The sequence below is a fragment of the Gossypium raimondii genome, chromosome 3, assembly GCF_025698545.1.
Source record: "Gossypium raimondii isolate GPD5lz chromosome 3, ASM2569854v1, whole genome shotgun sequence".
NCBI lineage: Eukaryota > Viridiplantae > Streptophyta > Magnoliopsida > Malvales > Malvaceae > Gossypium > Gossypium raimondii.
Window position 1 is genome coordinate 39,326,523 of NC_068567.1, and position 20,023 is coordinate 39,346,545.

At 33.0% G+C, this 20,023-nt stretch overlaps 1 pseudogene; it reads right to left on the reverse strand.

Annotated features, from left to right (window-relative positions):
* Positions 1-411: 411 nt before the first annotated feature.
* LOC128039953 (chloroplast envelope membrane protein-like) lies at positions 412-17,549 on the reverse strand (annotated as a pseudogene).
* Positions 17,550-20,023: the final 2,474 nt, after the last annotated feature.

The window sequence follows — 20,023 nt, forward strand, 5'->3', positions numbered from 1 at the left end:
CTCAACCGAATACATCGGGTTTTTATCTTTCTTTGGATGATTGTCCTAAGACAACGAAAGAAAGAGAGCATATGAGTAAGGTTCCATATGCTTCAACAGTTGGAAGCCTTATGTATGTTATGATTTGCACACGTTCAGATATCTGTTTACTGTAGGAATAGTAAATGTGGTGAAAGTAGCTTCTAAAGATAACCTTACAAATTTGTTTACTAAAACTCTTGAAACTAGGAGTTTAAACAAACACATTAGGGATATGAGAATGTGAAACATGACACATTTACTTCACTAGGGCAAGTGGGGGATTTTTTGGAAATGTGTCCATATTGTAGTAAACAAGTAACTATTTTCTATGTATTTGAATAATGAATAAATAAATAAACATGTAACTGGGCCTGGCATGTGAAACTGGGCTTATGGTCCAACCGGTGGAGGACCGTTATTGTTCCGGACCAAAGTGGCAGCAGTCAAATCGGCTTGAGGTGCTGTGAGGGTATTGTACCTGGGATAGCACCATCGGACACGACAGTGCCAGCAGTGATGATGACGACATTCCTGTGGCTGGCGGGTGGTCCTTCGGCGGTTGAATAGTGGAGGAATCACACTCCTACTGGGACTCTACCGAAGAATTTGATTTCAGAATAATATTCCAAAAATAATAATATTTTTTAATTTAATACTTTTTTCATAGTATTTTATTAATTTAATATTAAAGTGATTTTCTTAATATTAAATTTAATCTAATATTTAAGTTGATAAGTATTATATTAATTTAATATTAAATTGATTAAGTTTAATCATAGTTGAACTCTCTAAAGAAAATTGTAGAGAGAAAGTTGTAGAGAGAAAATTCTCTAAAGAAATTATTTCAGAAAATTTCTAGAGATATTTTTCATATTTACAACTTGACCCCAAAAGTTTAGAGAAATTACAAAATTATCCAACTAGTAACTTTGTGGAAATTTTTTTGATTCGAAGCGAGCCCACACTTGGCAGATATGAGCTTGAGGATAGCGGAGAAGGCTATTCGATTAAAGCGTTCATCCTAGACGATTCAAAAAGATATAATTTTGATTAAGTTTTTATTATTTTAGATATCACAACCATGTTCTTGTTTTTGGAAAAAAATTTAAAACTTTGGTTTTTTCCCTAAACTTATTTTTCGTTGCATTTTCCAAATCCATTTTTTCAATAGTTTTTATATACATTTATTCAAGATTAAACACCCTTTCATTAACTTGGTAAGCAAATAACATTTCAAACTTCTATTCTTTACATATATTTAGCTCCAATTGATGTTTAATTTAACCTTTTCTATACATGTCATTTATTGAAAACATAAAGAAATTATACAAACATTGCTAAGTCAAGAGTTATGGTTTGGATGCTGCTTCACCCCTCAGGACCTCAAGATTTATTAATACCTACGCATAGAATAAACAAATCGTATGCTGAGCGATAAAGCTCAGTGGTACTTTCATGATTCAAGTCAATAAAACAATAACATTACATCAATACATGATCTAATTTCAACCATTTCAATTAACCTATTCATTTCTCAAAAACCAAAATTTTGCATTATCTCATTTGACATAACATATCATAACATATCAGGCCTTCTAATAGTAAGTCACATTCATTTTCAATTTCATAACATACCATTTAATCATTATTCAATTTCATATGGACATAACATATCAGGCTTTCTAATAGTAAGTCACATTCATTTTCATTTCATAACATACCATTTAATCATTTCACTATCTCAATTCTTTCTCAAATCTATTGATTCGTTCATAACCATATCGACCCTCAGGCTTGCATAAACCTTAATTTGTCATATTACATATTTATACATGACATATCATTTTAACCCACATTTCATATCAAATATCGCATAACAAGTTCATGTTTTATAATCCCTATTAACTAGACACGAACTCAATACGGATAAACAGATTATCCAACCATCACACCAATATGGCACCAAGTGCCTCATCGGAACGTCTGAAGTAAAAATTGTGCTCCACGCCTCATCGGTATTACTGAAGTAAAGTGTGCTCCGTACCTCATTGAACATCCGAAGTATAATACACACTTCATACCTCATCGGTATAAACTTAAGTATAATCTTGTACACAAATCTAATTCTATAGCATGCCAACTATACTCGACTCTACCAGAGATAGTTAACAGGGCAGTGTTCCAATTACACGTCATATACATGTTCACATATCATATTTTCATATACTACTCATCTATTCCGTACATATCTCAAATCAAGTCATACTTTTCGTATCACTATACTTACCGAATCATGAGACAGATAGGATTATTACCTCAATAGCTAGTTTGTAACGAAACATGTATCTAAATATATATTGAACTCGAATTATAAAAGTACAAATCATATTTTCATGACTTGTTTATGACTCACATATTTCCTTTCTCTCGATACAACCTGACGTCGTCTTTAGCTTATGAATTTTGGACCAAATTGCAATGAAAATGAAAAGAAAGTTTTCTTCTTCTTTTTTCACTTGGACACCCAAAGAAGAAGATGATGGCTTTTCTTGATTCTTTCCACTATCATCTAATATATATACTAGGATTAGTTACTTAATTAGTTTTAATTAATAATGGTTTTCTTACTTAATGGCTATTCTTTAATTAAAATTATAACAATTTAATGACTATCATCATCATCCACTATCTCATATTTAAATTTGGTTAAATAACCATTTTAGTCCCGTAGATAATTGCTAACTAGATCCTTTTGCATTTTTAAATTAAAATTCAATAGCAATTGGACATTTACAATTTACTTCCTAAGCTTAAATTAATGATTTTCTCAATTAAATTACTTAGTTGATCTTTAATATATTATCATATCAACTCCATAAATCTTCTTATTTTATCCTTACAAATCCGATTTATGGAAATGGGGTTCTGAAACCACATTTTTCAGTACCGACAAAAGTCGAATCGTTACAATTCTTCCCTCCTTTAAGAAATTTCATCATCAAAATTTACTTGAAAATGTCACACCAAAATATTTAATAAAATTTTTTAATAGTGTTAACAATTGGACCTGAATTTTGATATCTAAAAATAGATAAACTTATTTTTTAAAATAAAAATATAAGAATTAATTTTAAATTTACAAAAAATTAGGGACATATAGCATATTTTAAACAATTATATATTGTAACAGCACAAAAACCTTAAAAATATTTACAAAATACATTTTTTATGTCATAAGAAATTATGTATCGTGTAATATATATTGCAATTTGTGTTAACAATTTAGGGCAATTTACCATTAAAAGCCTAATTTTTTTTTAAATTTACCGAAATGGGCCCAATATTTTATTATTTACCAGAATGGGCCCTTTTCCCCTAAATCGTGTCCACGTCTACGCGATGTCAGGGGATGTGTCAGTAAATCGCGTCCACGTCAGAGCGATTTGCGGCCACGTAACGTAAGCATGGTTTGTGTCCACATCAAAAAAGCGCGCTGACGTGGACGTGATATGCTGACGTGTAGTGCGCTCTTGGGGACGCGATTTGCCACGTGCGTGAATAGTGCAACGGCAATTTTTTTGACCGTTGCCCCCCAACGGTCCAAAAAAAACTATAAATACCCCCACCCATTTTTTTTCCCAAACTAATCCTCTCTCAATTTTCCTTTCAATTTCCTCTAAATTTCCTCTCAATTTGCTCTTAAATTCCTTCCAAATTTCTCTCAAATCCATATTTAATCTCAATTTGCTCTCAAGTTCCTCTTAAATTTCTCTTAAATCCCTATTTTTAAATAATTTTTTTAAAAAAATTATTTTTAAAAAATTTTTTTAAACCGTAAAAATTTGTACAATTTCAGCAATGGCCGGAGAATTGACTCGTCTTGATAAACAGCGCATATCGGTGGAACAAATGAAAATGGTAAGCGTTAAATTTAATTTTTAAATATTATTTAATAATTTTTTATTTATGCATTTTTAGATAATTATTAATTTATTATTTGTTATAAAAGTTTGTATTCCAATACCCGGAATATGCATGCTCTTCCATCACCGTTGGTAGAGAACTACTTGCAGGAAGCGGGTTTTTGGCACGTGGCGACGGTAGGCCAGGGAAGCAAGGTGGACCCGAAACTAATTAGTGCGTTGATCGAGAGATGGAGACTCGAGACGCACACATTCCATCTTCCATGCAGAGAGTGCACTATCACTTTGGAAGATGTCAGTCTGCAATTGGGATTGTCGGTGGACGGGTACCCAGTCACCGGGTCTGCCCAATCTAGCGATTGGGGAGCGGTGTGCTAAGAGCTTTTGGGCTCTATTCTGGAGAAAATGAACGGGGGTAAGATCGAGATGGGCTGGTTACGAGTCACATTCCCGGATCCAGATGAAGATTCAACCGAAATAGAAAGAATCCGATATGCTCGGGCATACATTCTTCAGTTAATTGGAGGTTATCTGATGCCGGACTCGTCACGGAGCCGCGTACATCTAAGATGGCTGCTGAAACTCGTTGATTTTAGAACAGCTAGTGAATTGAGTTGGGGGTCTACCGTCTTGGCAACGTTAGATCTGGAGATGTACGGGGCGACGCGTCCGAGGAAAGCAAAAATCGGAGGTTGCTTGTCACTACTGCAGTCATGGGCATGGTTTCGCTTTCCATTTCTACGTCCTCGGGTGGACCACCCATATACATTCCCACTCATAACGAGGTAAATTTTATATTAGATTTTACAATTATTATGTAGATTTTTAAAAATAAAAGTATGCTAAAAATTTATTTAATTAGGTGGAACCATCTGGCAAGTCATGCTCGATTACCTACCTCTCTTGAAGATATACGACTTCTATTAGACCAACAGTCGGAAGCATATGTAAGTATTAAATAAAATTGATATTTCCATCATTCGCTAGTCGATTGGTATTTAGTATTTAGTATTTAGTATTATGTATATAACTAATATTTCTATCATGTTTATATAGTTTCAATGGACACCATATGAGGATCCGGCAATTCGGGCAGTAATCCAAATGCTTGGCACGCGAAAGTCGCGTTGATCAACTACGCGACCGTGGAGATGCACCAGTCAGACAGGGTGTTATGGCAATTTGGATGTAGACAACAGATACCCGTGGAACCTGAGGTGTTTGACGATCACCACAAAATCGACCTTCAGTATTTGAATACGGATTGGCCGAGATTCTGGTCCGACTACATCCAAATGTGGGAAGATCGGTATGATTATATACCTACTGGGGAACTGATCATCGTTCCGGAGTTAGCGTGCGTACCGGAATACATGCCATGATTTAGGATCCATGGCAAGCCGTATTTACTGTCGCCAGAGGAGAGGCAGCAGCAATTACGTGTCCAAAGGGAAAGATGCGGGCCTTTAAATCCAAGACGACAGGACGACGACGCTAGCCCCTCAACGAGGCCCAGACATTCACCCAGCCCATCATCAGCGGCCATTCAATCACCAGGCCCAACGAGAGCACCGACACAGTCACCCGACCCAGTAGTTCAACCGATGATACCCACGAAACTGCCTTTTCAGATGATGCCAGGTACGTTTCCTAACCCTTTTATATATCCTAACCCTTATATGTTTCCTTTTCCGAGTCCTATGGCAGGTTGGAGCCAATGGCCCGGTTCAGATCCATTTCCTGTTACGCCGAGTGGACCGTCGATGTATAGGCCAGCGACGCACGAGGGGTCGCAAGAGGGGCCGTCGGCGAGCTCTTCTTTTTACCAATCCCCACCACCGTATGGGTTTCAAACACCGTCGCCGTTGGTGATCCAAACACCTCCACATTCACTATTATATCAAGGTGGCTCATCGTCCCAACTCCGACAATCAAATGCCCTACCGGAAGAACCGAATCCCACGAGAACCACAACCGCCACGAAAATTGGACAAAGAGGAATCCAATGTAGTCGACGACATGTACCGCCATGTGGCAATGAATCAAGGCAGTACAGACATTGATTTTTGTATTTAAATTTATTTGTACAAATATTTTGAATATTTTGATATTATTTGGTGTAATAAAATAGAAATTTTTTTGAGTTATTACTTAAAAACCCTAAACTAATTTATTAAAAATTTAAAAATTTATAATTTATAATTAAATATATAATTTAATTGACAAAACTTAAACCCTTAACCTAAAACCCGTAACCCTAACCCTTAACTTAAAAACCCTAACCCTTAAATTAAAAACCCTAAATCTTTAACTTAAAAATCATAAACCCTTAACCTAAAAACCCTAACCCTTAACTTAAAAACCCTAAATCCTTAACTTAAAAACCCTAACTCCTTTACTTAAAAACCCTAAACCCTTAAATTAAAAATCCTAAACTCTTAACTTAAAAACCCTAACCCTTAACTTAAAAACACTAAACCCTGAACTTAAAAACCCTAACCCTTAACTTAAAAACCCTAATCCCTTAACTTAAAAACCCTAAACCCTTAAATTAAAAACCTTAAACCCTTAACTTAAAAACCCTAACCTTTAACTTAAAAACCCTAAACCCTTAACTTAAAAATCCTAACCCATAACTTAAAAATCCTAACCCCTTAACTTAAAAACCTTAAACCCTTAAATTAAAAACCCTAAACCCTTAACTTAAAAAGCCTAAATCCTTAATTTAAAAACTCTAACCCTTTAACTTAAAAACACTAAACCCTTAAATTAAAAACCCTAAACCCTTAAATTAAAAATCCTAAACCCTTAACTTAAAAACCCTAACCCTTAACTTTAAAACCCTAAACCTTAACTTAAAAATTGTAACCCTTAAATTAAAAACCCTAAACTCTTAACTTTAAACCGTAACCCTTAAATAAAAAACCCTAACACTTAACTTAAAAACCCTAACCTTTAACTTAAATATAATTTGATAATTTTACTAACCATTAATACAATTGTCAGTTCATAATTTTACATTCACATAATGTTAGATTTGGAAAAATGTTTTGACTGGTACTAACAATTAATAATTTGATATAATTTGATAATTTTACTAACAATTAATACAATTATCAATTAATAATTGAAAAAATATAATTTTTTTACAATTACATTCAACTATTGCGATTAGGGCATGATCGACTTATATGGCCTGGATTCCTACACCATCCGCACAACTTCTGTTGACTAGCTGTTTCTCGGATATCCATATTGTTACGTATTCTAGTCGAGCAAGGTCGACCCTTTGGTTTGCGACATAATTCTCTATCCGATAAAGCTTAAAAGGAGCAAGAGATACGGGCGGCCACTTACGTTCATCTGGGACCAGTGGGAAAACGTGTCTCCAGACGTTGTACATGTTTTCTAATTTGTACACTTCGTCCACATAGCTCATCAGATTCAGACAGAGATTCTGACAAGCTGCAAGAACATGAGCACATGGATAACGAAGTGCATCAAACATCGCATAGTCGCAAGTCCTATTTCGTAAGTGTACACGATATTGCCCTCCAACAACACATTGGTGCGGTTTGTCAAACTCTGTCACGCGAAACCATAAGTTGTCTCGATCGTGACACACTGTGTGCATGGTTTTTGCCCGCGCCTTGGCCTTGTTAATTTCTTGAACTACCTTACTGCACCATACATGGCCTTCCTACATCTGGCCTGCATAACTTGCTGCTCGCTTTTGAAATAGCGCCGCCAAACAAAAATATGTCTCTCGCACAACCGATGTTATTGATAGATGGCGCGTTCCTTTAAGAACAGAATTTATGCATTAAGCCAGGTTTGACATCATATGGTCATATCATAGGTCGCAGTCGTATGCTTCTGCCCACTATTCGAAACGTATGTTACAAAGGTAGTCTGCCCCTTCTCCGTTAATTGAACGTAAAATTGTAAACATCTCGTGAAAACGGTCTTTATTTATTTCATACCCTGTCAATATAAGTTCATAGTGAATATTACATACCACTTCTACCAATAAAACTAATTCAAAATTACAAATGAAATAACACATATATAGATGGATATTATCTGTAGTAGTTGGAAGCAACGTGTCTTAGGCAATATCGATGGTGTGTGCGCTGTCATAAGCTTCCCTGTCGATCAAATGCAGCTAGTATACCGGTGCCCCGATCTGAAATAACACAGATATCAGGTTGGGGGCACACATGTCTCCTTAACCTAGAGCGAAAGAAATCCCAGTCATCAGACGACTCCCTCGGTGTTATTGCAAATGCAATTGAAAGAATTCTCCCACTGCCATCCTGTGCCACTGCAAGCAATAGCCGATGAGTATACCTACCAAACATAAAGGTACTGTCAATTTGTATCAACGGCTTGCAGTGTGAAAATGTGTCTTGGCATTGCTTAAAGGTCCAAAATAGGCATTTGAACACTTGGCACCCACGTAGCAATCGGTCATTGTAGTACGCATGTTCTGTTTCAAGGTCTGTGATGGCACCTGGGACGTATCTCTCTAGCACTTGACACCACTACCATATTTCATTATATGAGGCGTCCTACCCACTATGCATCTTCTCCAATGCCTTTTGCTTAGCTATCCAAGCCTTGTGGTAAGAAGGCGTGTACCCCATTTGGCTACGAATATTGGCAATTAACACCCGCACTAAAGTCCTGGGATCTGCTTTTACTGTGGGCAATATCAAGCTAGCTAACATAGCTGAATCCATCTTGGGATGATCTTGTGAAACACCTATAAATGGAGTACATTAAATAATGCAACGTTACATAATAAAAGTATTATTCAGAAACCGTCAATACTATACCTACAGTACATGTATGTGGACCTTTGTACTTTTTAATCTCCCACAACCTTGTCCTTTTCCTTAACGAGGTGTAGATTTTCCATGAACATGTGTCGTCTTGCACCGCACACTTCACCTCAAACTTATCAGATTTGGATTTAACGACGTGGTAGTTAACACCATTTTTGATGCTATGTTGTTTCAAAGCACCAATTAAATTATCCTTGTTGGTAAACTGATTACCAACTTCAAATTCACCGGAATCTAGCCCTAAACTTGTACGATCACGCAAACGGTGTGGTAGATCTGGAAACTCTAACACATCATCTACAGACAGATCGACATTATGCATGTGGACTGAAGGTGAGTATGCTTTGAATCGTGGATTTTCTTCTTCATCTGAACTCCTTTCAGCATCTTCAGGTTCTGTTGGAATAGGCTCTAGTTCAGAAAATAAGCCAATTTCTGCACCATCAGGCCCGGGCTCTCGAGGTGGATCCACATCGGAGTCATCTTCTAACCCATAATCATCTGCAGCGTACGAGGTCCCCTAACCGGTTGACGTCGTAGGGAGTATATCATCCCTTCTTCTGGGCATTTCATAACGTTCCTAATTGGATGTAGATTGCCAACCACTAGAACTTGATGCCGTTCCCCAGTACGTATTTCTAGCATCAAACATCGAGCCACCGACGTACATGTCCCATCCACCGACAGAGTGTCTTGCGGGGGATATGCATTCAACATCGCTACCAAACATGGGCTGTTCCTTGTTTTGTAACCCGCTAACCGAATGTAGGCCAGGGGTCGTGTATACATCTCGAACACCGGTCGTAAGTACATCATTTGGCGATGTAAATTGAACATATAATTCAATATAAGGTGCTCCACTAGTAAGATGAGTCTGCACCATTGCCTCCAAGCTACGAGCACCTTTTATGTCGAACGAGTCATATGTCACCCGATCAACAAAAGAACATAATCGATACGTAATAGACAGAACTTTCATTGGCTTCGTTCCGAAAATTTTACGCCTAATTCTTTTACGAAGTTCTGTCAAATCTATGTTCTGGTTAAAAACCAGTCGCACCGTATTCTCCGACAAAAAAATAACACCGTTCTCGGTGTGGCAAACCTCACTATCGTAGTAAATAACAGCACTAATACGTTCACTCATATTTGAAACTCTAACCTTCTTAGCCTCTCAAAATTGTTTCTGCTGTGACTTATGCATTCTGAGAACATTTTTTGCCTCATTTATAGCCTCAGCCCAAACATGCTACTGTAGCAAAAACGCGTCCACGTGGGCGCGATTTCACAAATTCTTCTCATAAAGCATCCTGGTAGAAGCGATTTTATACTATTTGCTCAAAAACGTCAAGTCAAAATTATTTTTCCAGGACCTACTGTAGCAAAAGTGCGTCCACGAGGACGCGATTTCACAAATTCTTCTCAAATAGCATCCTGCTTACAGCGTTGTTTTATACTATTTGCTCAGAAACGTCAACTCGAAATTATTTTTTCAGGACCTACTGTAGCAAAAGCGCATCCACGTGGGCGCGATTTCACAAATTCTTCTCATAAAGCATCCTGCTTGAAGCGTTTTTTTAAACTATTTGCTCAGAAACGTCAACTCGAAATTATTTCTTCCTAGACCAACTGTAGCAAAAGCGCATCCACGAGGGCGTGATTTCACAAATTCTTCTCATAAAGCATCCTACTTGAAGCGTTTTTTTAAACTATTTGCTCAGAAACGTCAACTCAAAATTATTTCTTCCTAGACCAACTGTAGCAAAAGCGTATCCACGAGGGCGCGATTTCACAAATTCTTCTCATAAAACATCCTTCTTGAAGCGTTTTTTAAACTATTTACTCAGAAACGTCAACTCGAAATTATTTTTCCAGGACCTACTATAGCAAAAGCGCGTACACGTGGGCGCGACTTCAAAAATCCTTCTGATAAATCATCCTGCTTTGATTTTATCTTAAAAACCCATAAACACGAAACGTAATCCAATTTTGAATAAATTTTAATTAATTTAATTACGAAACCCTAAACCCTAATCCCTTATTTGTTTACTTTTTTCTCCAAAAATCCTAAAAATCTTAAAAACTCTAAAAATCCTAACCTGGGAAACACGGCGAAATTGTGTCCCCAGGGGTGTGCTACGTGGCAGCAAATCACGTCCACGTCAGCGCGCTTTGCTGATGTGGACACAAACCGCGCTTACGTGGACGCGATTTGTTGCCACGTCATCAAACCGCGCTGATGTGGACGCGATTTGCTAACGCGTCCCTTGACATCGCGTTGTCGTGGATGCAATTTAGGGGAAAAGGGCCCATTCCGGTAAATAATAAATATCGAGCCTATTTCGGCAAATTTAAAAAAAATTGACTTTTTTTTATATTTTGCCCAACAATTTATTCGCAAACATGTAAAAGATACTCTAATGGGATAACTTTTTTGTAATATTACGAGACTTGTTGAATTAGAAAACATATTATGTAGGTTGTAAGAAATTATACAATAGGATAATATATATTATAATTCTTGTTACACAATATATTATAATATATATATATAATAAATATTATAATGAGATAATGCTTTTCTAAATAACCTTAAAACCTTATGAAGATTTTTGCTATTCTATTATATACTATGTAAGTAGTAAAAAAAAGTGTAATTAGGTAATATATTGTGAGGAGATAATATTTGATGCACGATCAATATATGAATTTCATGTCTTGTTAATAAATAATATTAAGACACTTCATCACTATTTAAAATAAAATGAAGTAAAAGATTTATATCAAAATATTAAAATTTTATTTAAACATAATTAAAAATTAATTTTATTTCATTCTATGATTATTACAGAAAAAAATTTATTTGATTTTAAGGTTCTCTAGAATCTTGGTGTTTAAGACGTACAGAAAAGAATAAATTCACTATTTATCTTTAAATTGAATTTCTATGAAGTTAGAAAATGTTGAGATTTCTTCGTCATTGCCATCTGTTCCCAACTATTTTGGTCAACGTGGTTTGGATGTTAATACTTTATTATAGGTAGAGGTGATCATGAGTTGGGCTTCTCGGCCCTGCCCGACAGCCCACTTGAAAAATGAGAGGGTTCAGGTAAAAATATAGGCCCGAAATATGGGTTTGGGCAAAAAAATGTGGCCCGTTTAGAAAACGGGTCGGGCTTCAAGTAAAAAATTTTTGGCCCGGGCCCGGCCTAAATTATATATTAAATATTTTTTTTAATCAAATATACTTTTTAATCAAATATATATTAAATATATAATTTTTTGGTGTTGTAAAATTTAATATGGGCCAGGCCGAGCCGAGCCGAGCCTAGAAAACGGGCCTAAAATTTTTGTCAGGGCCCAGCTCGGCCCATTATCATCTCTAATTATCGGTGATGATGAGTGCAATTTTTATGGAGTTTCCTCTCCTGGTAGGGTTTTTATCGAAGATATTTAAACAGTGACAAATAATGTATCAAGATTGTAGCTTTAAATTGAATCCCTTTAAATTGAATCGAGTTGTCTTTTATTCTATATATATCTAGAATTTTAAACTAGTCTAAAGTAAGAAGTTATATCAGTATTATCGATATACAATGAGAAACTTATAATTAATTTTTAATTATGTTTAAATAAAATTTTCAATATTTATTTATAAATCATTTACTATTTTATTTTATACAATGATGAAATGTTTTAATATTTTTCATTGACAGTGTATGAAATTTGTACACTAGCAATGCATTAAATATTATCTTTATTGTAATTTGTGTTACACACAATGGTTGGCAGGCCCAAACCTCTAAAATAAATTTTTTTCATTTAGACCCTTTATAATTAATAAAATTTTAAATTAGTAATGATAAGATTCTACTTTGCCCCCAAAATGTTATAAATTTGATTTAACCCTTTAAAATTATAAAAATATAGACTATTAAAATGATGAAATTCAACTTTTACTATCGTAAAAATATACAATTTAATTTCGATCCTCAAACAAATTTTCTAACTTTGTCCCTAGTAACATAATATATTACAAAATATTAAATAAACATGGTAATTGAGTAATGTTTATGAAACAACCCAAAAATTTTACGAGAACTGTTTTGTTAAGAAATATACTACGTAGATCATAAGAAATTATATAATCAAATAATATAGGTATAATGATAAATTTAGCTCTCAACATTTACATTTTTTGTCAATTTGACCCTTATATTTTTTGAGCTAAATTTAGCCCTTAACCTTTCAAAAAAGAGTCAAATTCCTTTTTTTAATGGAAATGATGACTAACATTGTTGGCTTGGCAACTCCCATGCAGTTCATGTTCACGTCATGCTAATATAACATCATTTGTCTTATATTTCATGTTAACAAATAATTCAAAAATGATAAAGAAAATGAAAATGAAAATAATATATATAAAATGTAACATCCCCAACCCAACCTAGACGTTAGGCCTGAAGTCTGAAGATTACATTAGCCACTGAAATGACCTAGTAAGCTATCGAAATTTTCTAAAATAGTCATTTTAAAACATTTGATTAGTTTAGTAGAAAACTTAGATAATTACCGACTTATTTATTGTTCAAAATTCTTAATCATAATTTAGCATCGGAAAAGTAATAATAGTTTGTATTTTTAATAAAAACCGAAGTTCATGCATAATTAATTAATATTCATAGTTCGATATCCTAAAATCAAATTAAATGTCATGCAGGTAGTAAAATAAAACCCAAATCCTATGTCTCATGTCATAGTTCAAAATAGAATATTACAGTTCTCAAATAATAAAATAAATTAAATCATAAGCCTAAAATAATTTTATAATTAAAAATCGAGCCAAGACCCTCCAGATGTCATGTCCGCATCCTAACCTGGTAGGTTATCTGAAAGGATGAAAATTAAAAAGGAGTGAGCTATGAAGCTCAGTGTAAGTTACATCACAAGAAAACCAGTATAACTGACTAACATACAAAATCACATCACCTAGAATGATTCACAATAGCGATTTCAAAATATTGGAATATCATATCAACATAATACATATATACATCTGCATATACATTTATACCATCTCAAAAATCTCAGAATTGTTTTTACTTATTTTGTGAATGCAACACAATTTATCAAAAAAGATCCTGCCCTACTACTACACACCAAGTAAGAGTTCCCTAGAACTCGCTCATCCCTACACACTGAGTTGTGGGTAAACCACATAAGTTGCAAGTTAATACGCTGCTAGATAGTTGTGAATGCAAAACATATTTGCATATAAGAGCTGCTAGATGGGTGGGTGAACCACCAATGTTGCAAGTTAATACGGTGCCAAATGGTTGTGAATACACAATATGATTGCAAATAAAAGTTGTCGGATAGTTTGTGGTAAACCACCAAAGTTGTAGATCATCGATCTGCCAGAACTTTCATCTTTTCAAAATGTTCATCCCTATGCAATGCAATATGGCATGCTTATAACAGATAAAGCGTAAATGAATAATGTGCTTTCAACAGAACAATGTGGCAGTGATAAATATGCTCTTATTTAATCACTACAACAACAAAACATGCTTTTCTTTGATTCGTATTAACGGTAAGAATAAGGCATGTTGTACGTTTAATCACAATTACAAATACGATAGGCATATATTTACAATATTTACAATTCATGCATGCATTAATGTATTAATAATTCAGTCAATCAGAGTATGAATTGTAACATTATTCATATCATTAGGGACTCAACTGAATAAAATAAAATACTAAAAATAGTTCGGGAACCATTCAGGGACTAAATTGAACAAAACATAAAATTCTTGGCAAAACTGTAAAATCTGAATAACAGGGGGCACACGACCATGTTCTCAAGTCATGTGGGATGCAATAGACCGTATAGAGGGGTTACACGGCCATGTGGTCAAGCCATATAATAGACTAAGACTGTGTGAAAATTGCAAAATCAAGGTATAAGGGAGACACGAGCGTGTGGCAGGCTGTGTGGAGGGTTCTAAGTCATGTGAGTATCAAATATCCTAGGGTTTTAGGGGGGACATGGCCATGTGAGACGGCTGTGTGGTCCACACGCCTGTGTGGCCATAATCCAAGTCACAGTTTGCCCCGATTCGCTTATAAAATAACACACACCTATCACTAGAAGCTCGAGCGATGTTCCTCACATTCAAATATGATCTGAGGTACTTAAAACAGGTCCTTCAAATAACATTTACGCAAGAATTAATAACAGATTTCAAGATCTGTCAAGATCGTTTAATCGATTGCAAGATTGTCGTTAGCTAGAAAATCTATAAAGATTCAAAATCAAACTTTGATATTTGATGCGTCCTTACCGCTTCTTGGCAAAGATTGGGGGTTTCTAACGACGATTATGATTCCGGTATGAAAACAAGTTAACAAAAGTTGGCATAAATTCGGAATAAGCAATATCAATTCACAGCAATGAAGAGAAAATATTTGTAAAAAAGAAGATGAACTGGAAAAGCTAGAAGAAATAGGGTGAATAAAAACAAAATTTTAGTTTGATTTGGAAAAGAAAGAAATAACTCAATTGTAATTAGGAAAAGAGGTTATATACCTAAGGTTTTCAAACTTTAAGGGGGCTGGATGGCAATTTACCCTGCTGTTGAAATAAAAAAGGGAAATGGGAATTTGTTGGCTCAAACATGAGTAATCTAGAGGGAGTTGGTGTGTCTAACCATTGGGACCTCCCCATAAGGTAATTTTAATGTGGTCGATTTCCCCTCCTTTGCAATCTAGTTCGCAACCTATTTCGCAACAGCACCCGTTGCTCTAGCTAATTGTTCACCCCTTCAAAGTGTGATTTCTATGTTATGTATGGCCATGCCTAAGGGCATATCAGTTGAAGTAGATTCTTCTTTTTGATTGTTCAATCAAAACCCCTTTCCAAACTATACAAGCTTCTTCCAAAGCATACAGCTTTTTGGATGTAGATGATGATATCTATACAGATGGATTCGTATAATTATTATCGTATAATTCTTATATATATTGTACAATGAAGTACCACATGAATGGATATATAGGAATCCAAATCTGTCGAATCACTCATGTTATAATCTTCTACATCCTAGGTCTTTCCGTTCCGTCATCTAGCTTATGTTCCTCATGTAGTATTCAGACCAAATGACTCTATGAAATTATGTCGATACTTCCGCATATTTTAGGTAACGTAGGAGACATCTTTATTTTCCCCCTGGGGAATATTTAGAATTATCACTGCCTAGCTTTCAATTCACATCTGACCATCAAATGAAATGTGAATAACTCGTATTCCATTTTTACTCTAAATAATATTTATTTTAGAGTGATTGTCATCCTAGTTTGCTGAAAATGAAAAGAAAAAAATTGAAAAAGATATGAATAGAAGAAACTAAAACTTCTAAAAAGTGTCCTAACTACTTAACCACTAAGCCTAAGTCATTTCTTTGTTATTTATTTCATCTAACCCTATATGTTTTAGGGTGTTACATAAAAATCTTATAAAGAATTTAAAAAAGTAGCATGAAGTGCACATAGATTGTCATGTAGGTCGTCGTGTTTAAAATTTAATATTTTAGTTAGTATTCTCGTTAAAGAAATTTTATTTCGACTATTTTTCAAAAGTTGGTGGTCAAATTTAGCTAAAAAAAGAATAAGAGTCAAATTGATACAAAATATAAACGTTTAGAGCTAAATTTGATATTATGACAATAATATATATTATAATTTACGCGATACATGATAATATATAAAATATATTGTAATAAATGTAATGGTTTTTATAATCACTCGTCAGTTATAAAACATTATCCCATAATTTCTACTAAAGGAAGTTTTACAAGTGGGAAGCAATGACCCAAGCATTAGTCAATATAACATTGATAAGACTCCATCAATGAACTTAGCTTTGCCTTGCTGAGATCATCGTCCCCACTGATATATTGAATATGTTCTGCCTTATGATTGAGATTCAGATATATATTTTTTTGATGGAATATATATTTTTTAATGGAATTTTATTTTCATATTTGCTCTGTGTTAATCATAGAGCTGACTCCTACGCAGTCATTGCTCTCTTTATTGCAAGTGGTTTTGCTTAGGAAAACAAATTATTTTTGGTAGAGGAAAATTAACTTTTAAAAAAATAGTTTTATGAGCTTTGCAAATATCAATTTATGTTATTTCAAAACATAAGAGATTAAAACTCTAGTCCAAAAACATTCACAACTGATAGAGATATACGATTTAAATAACGAAAGATCCAATATTTAAAAATCTATTTAGAATGATTGGAAAGATAGAATAAAGACTAGATATAATTTGATCATTATGAGCAAATTCAAAATCTTTAATAGATAGAGCCAATTATTAGTTCCCAACCGTGGGGCGAATGAAATCCTATATATAAATCTGTTAATAAAAGAATAGAAAAAGATTTTATTGTGTCACTTAAATTATATAGGAATTCTTGAACCCAAGAGTTAAGAATAAGAACATCTTCATTTCTCAAAATAGAATAACCACATAAAATAACGAAACAGATTAGATTGGTCGAGATGTGCAAAATCGTATTGATATGATCCTCATTGTACAACTTGATCAATTGAATCATTCCTTTTTGGATTCCTATACGAAGCTTTTGTAGATCTGTTTCCAAGTATTCTTTTATCATTTCGTCCAATAGGAAGAGTTCCTCTACTTCTATGAATTGCTCTAGAATATTCTTTTCTTAAATATCATTCAAAAAGTTAAGTTTATTGAATAATTTTAAAAATAATAAAAATATATTTTTGTTATTTTTACTAAATATATTTTATAAGATTAAAATGATGAAAATAAATGTTTTAATTTTAACTGAATTAGCTTGAGTTAAAACTCATATCAACACAAAATATTCTTTCCAATAGTTTTTATATATTAAATTTGGAACTCTGGTCCAAATTTAATTTTTAAAAAATTTATTCCTCATGTTTCCATTATAGGAAATAGGCACATAGCATGTTTTAGTAGACACATTTTTATTTTTATTTATCAAACACGAATTCCATTTAAAAAATAGAAAATGAAAATGAAAACCGTTTGGTTTCGAAAAATAATTTCTATTTTCATTTTCATTTTCAAAGAATAGTTTCATTTTCTATTTTCAAAAATTAAAAGTGTTTTTAAATGATAATAATAATGATAATAATTTGTTTCCACTAATGAAAATATGAAAACATGTTGGGTAAACTATTTTCTTATAATAGAAAAACAAAAAAATATAAATTACTATATTTATATGGATTCGAAGATTTTGATATTTAAAATGGTTGAAAAAAATAATTTTTGTGGTTAAAAGAGCTTGAACCATGACCAATTCATTAATTAAATTTAAAGTTTAAAGCCTTTGTTTCAATTTTTTAGTTTTACAGAATATTTTTAGTGAGAATAATGAAAATATACTTTTTATAATTTTAATTTTCACATATTTTCATTTAGAGGTGACCAAAACTCAATTCGATTTAGAAAAAATTAAGTTTTGAGTTTTCATTTTCTTGAATCAACTCGAATAAGTAATTTGATTTCTCGAGTTTGAGTCAAGTTGAATTTTACAACTCAAATACTTCAAATAACTCGAATAAAAATTGAGGTAAATATCCCTTGGTTGCTTGATAGCTTTGAAAATGTGCAAATTGGTCCTCTAAAAATATAACAAATTTAAAATAATCTTAAAATATTTATAAAATATTTTCCCAGAATTATATCAATATATATAAGAATTAAAATATTAAAATATTAAGAAATCATAATATATATAAATGCTAAATTATAATATTTTAAAAAATTACAAAATGATAAATTTGAGGCATTAAATAAGTAAATTATCAAATCAAATTTATCATATTAATTATTTTGTTTTGCTATTTATTGTATTTTAAAATATTTTTTAACTATATATGGTATTTATGTTCCTTCATTTGGAATTTAGTCATGATGTAAAAAATCTTAAAATGATTAGTTTATTTTTATTTTAATTTAATTCAAATAAATTTATTCAATCCGCTCGACTCGGCTTGAGTTTTATTTCACTCGAATTTATTAAAAAATGTAAATCAAGTTAGAATGATAAAATAAGACTCATCAACTTGATTAACTCGAAATATTTTCACTTGTTTCGACTTAATTGGACCGAATGCTCAACCTTATTTTTATTTTTCAAAAATCATTTCCAGAATTTTTAACCAAACAAATTTTCTTTAATTTTTTATTTTAAAAAATAAAAAATAAAAACAAACATAATATTTGCTTCTTAAAACTAAGTGAAGCCTTTTTTTTTCATTTTTAAAGGTTATTTTTTGGTCAATTTCAGAAAGCTTGGTTAGTAAACACTTTATTTTTTGGTGAAAGAAAAACATTACGAAACTAAGTTACATGAAAAAAATGAGAGATACAAAAATTCTTTTCTTTGTCTGTTTTAAGAAATGCTAAAGCGTCTTCTGGAAGGGCCTCAACCAGTTATAAATCCTCCTTTCTTTCAAAAGCCAATTTGGCTAAATAATTAGCACTTTGATTCTCCTCCCTAAGAATGTATCGTAAAGTCCATTGACTTTCTTGGGACAATATGCAGTGTATCCTTCCAATCAGAGCAGAGTTTGACATCTTTGAGACACTACTATGTATAGCTTTTAACTACCTCCAAGCTATCTGATTGAATTACTATTTTTGTAACATAAACTATTCACATATTAGAAACAAGGGTAAACTATAGAAATAGTCATCCAACTATGTTTGCGTTCCTGTTTTGGTCACTCAATTTTAAAAATTTCAATTTAGACACTAAACTTTGTATTTGTTCCTGTTTTAGTCACCCGCCGTTAAATTGATAATGAAAAACCTTTTCTAAATGGTATAATAACTCATTTAGTCTTCAATACTTACATATTCTATCAATTTGATTCTAATTCTAAATAATTGAATAAATTTAACCCTTTCCATTTACAAATTTTATCAGTTTGATCTTCAAGCTTCTTAACCAAAGCTTTCAACTTTTAAAATAGTGACATTCCATATCTATTAATTTGTAAAACCCAAAAACCAAAACAAAAATTTTTCAAATTGTGCAAATATAACATACTTGTAGTATAAATATTTGCATCACATAATACCATGTCCATTTCTCTACCACTCAACTTTTCAATAATATCTCTTATTAATAAAGAATTCTACGGAATGCAT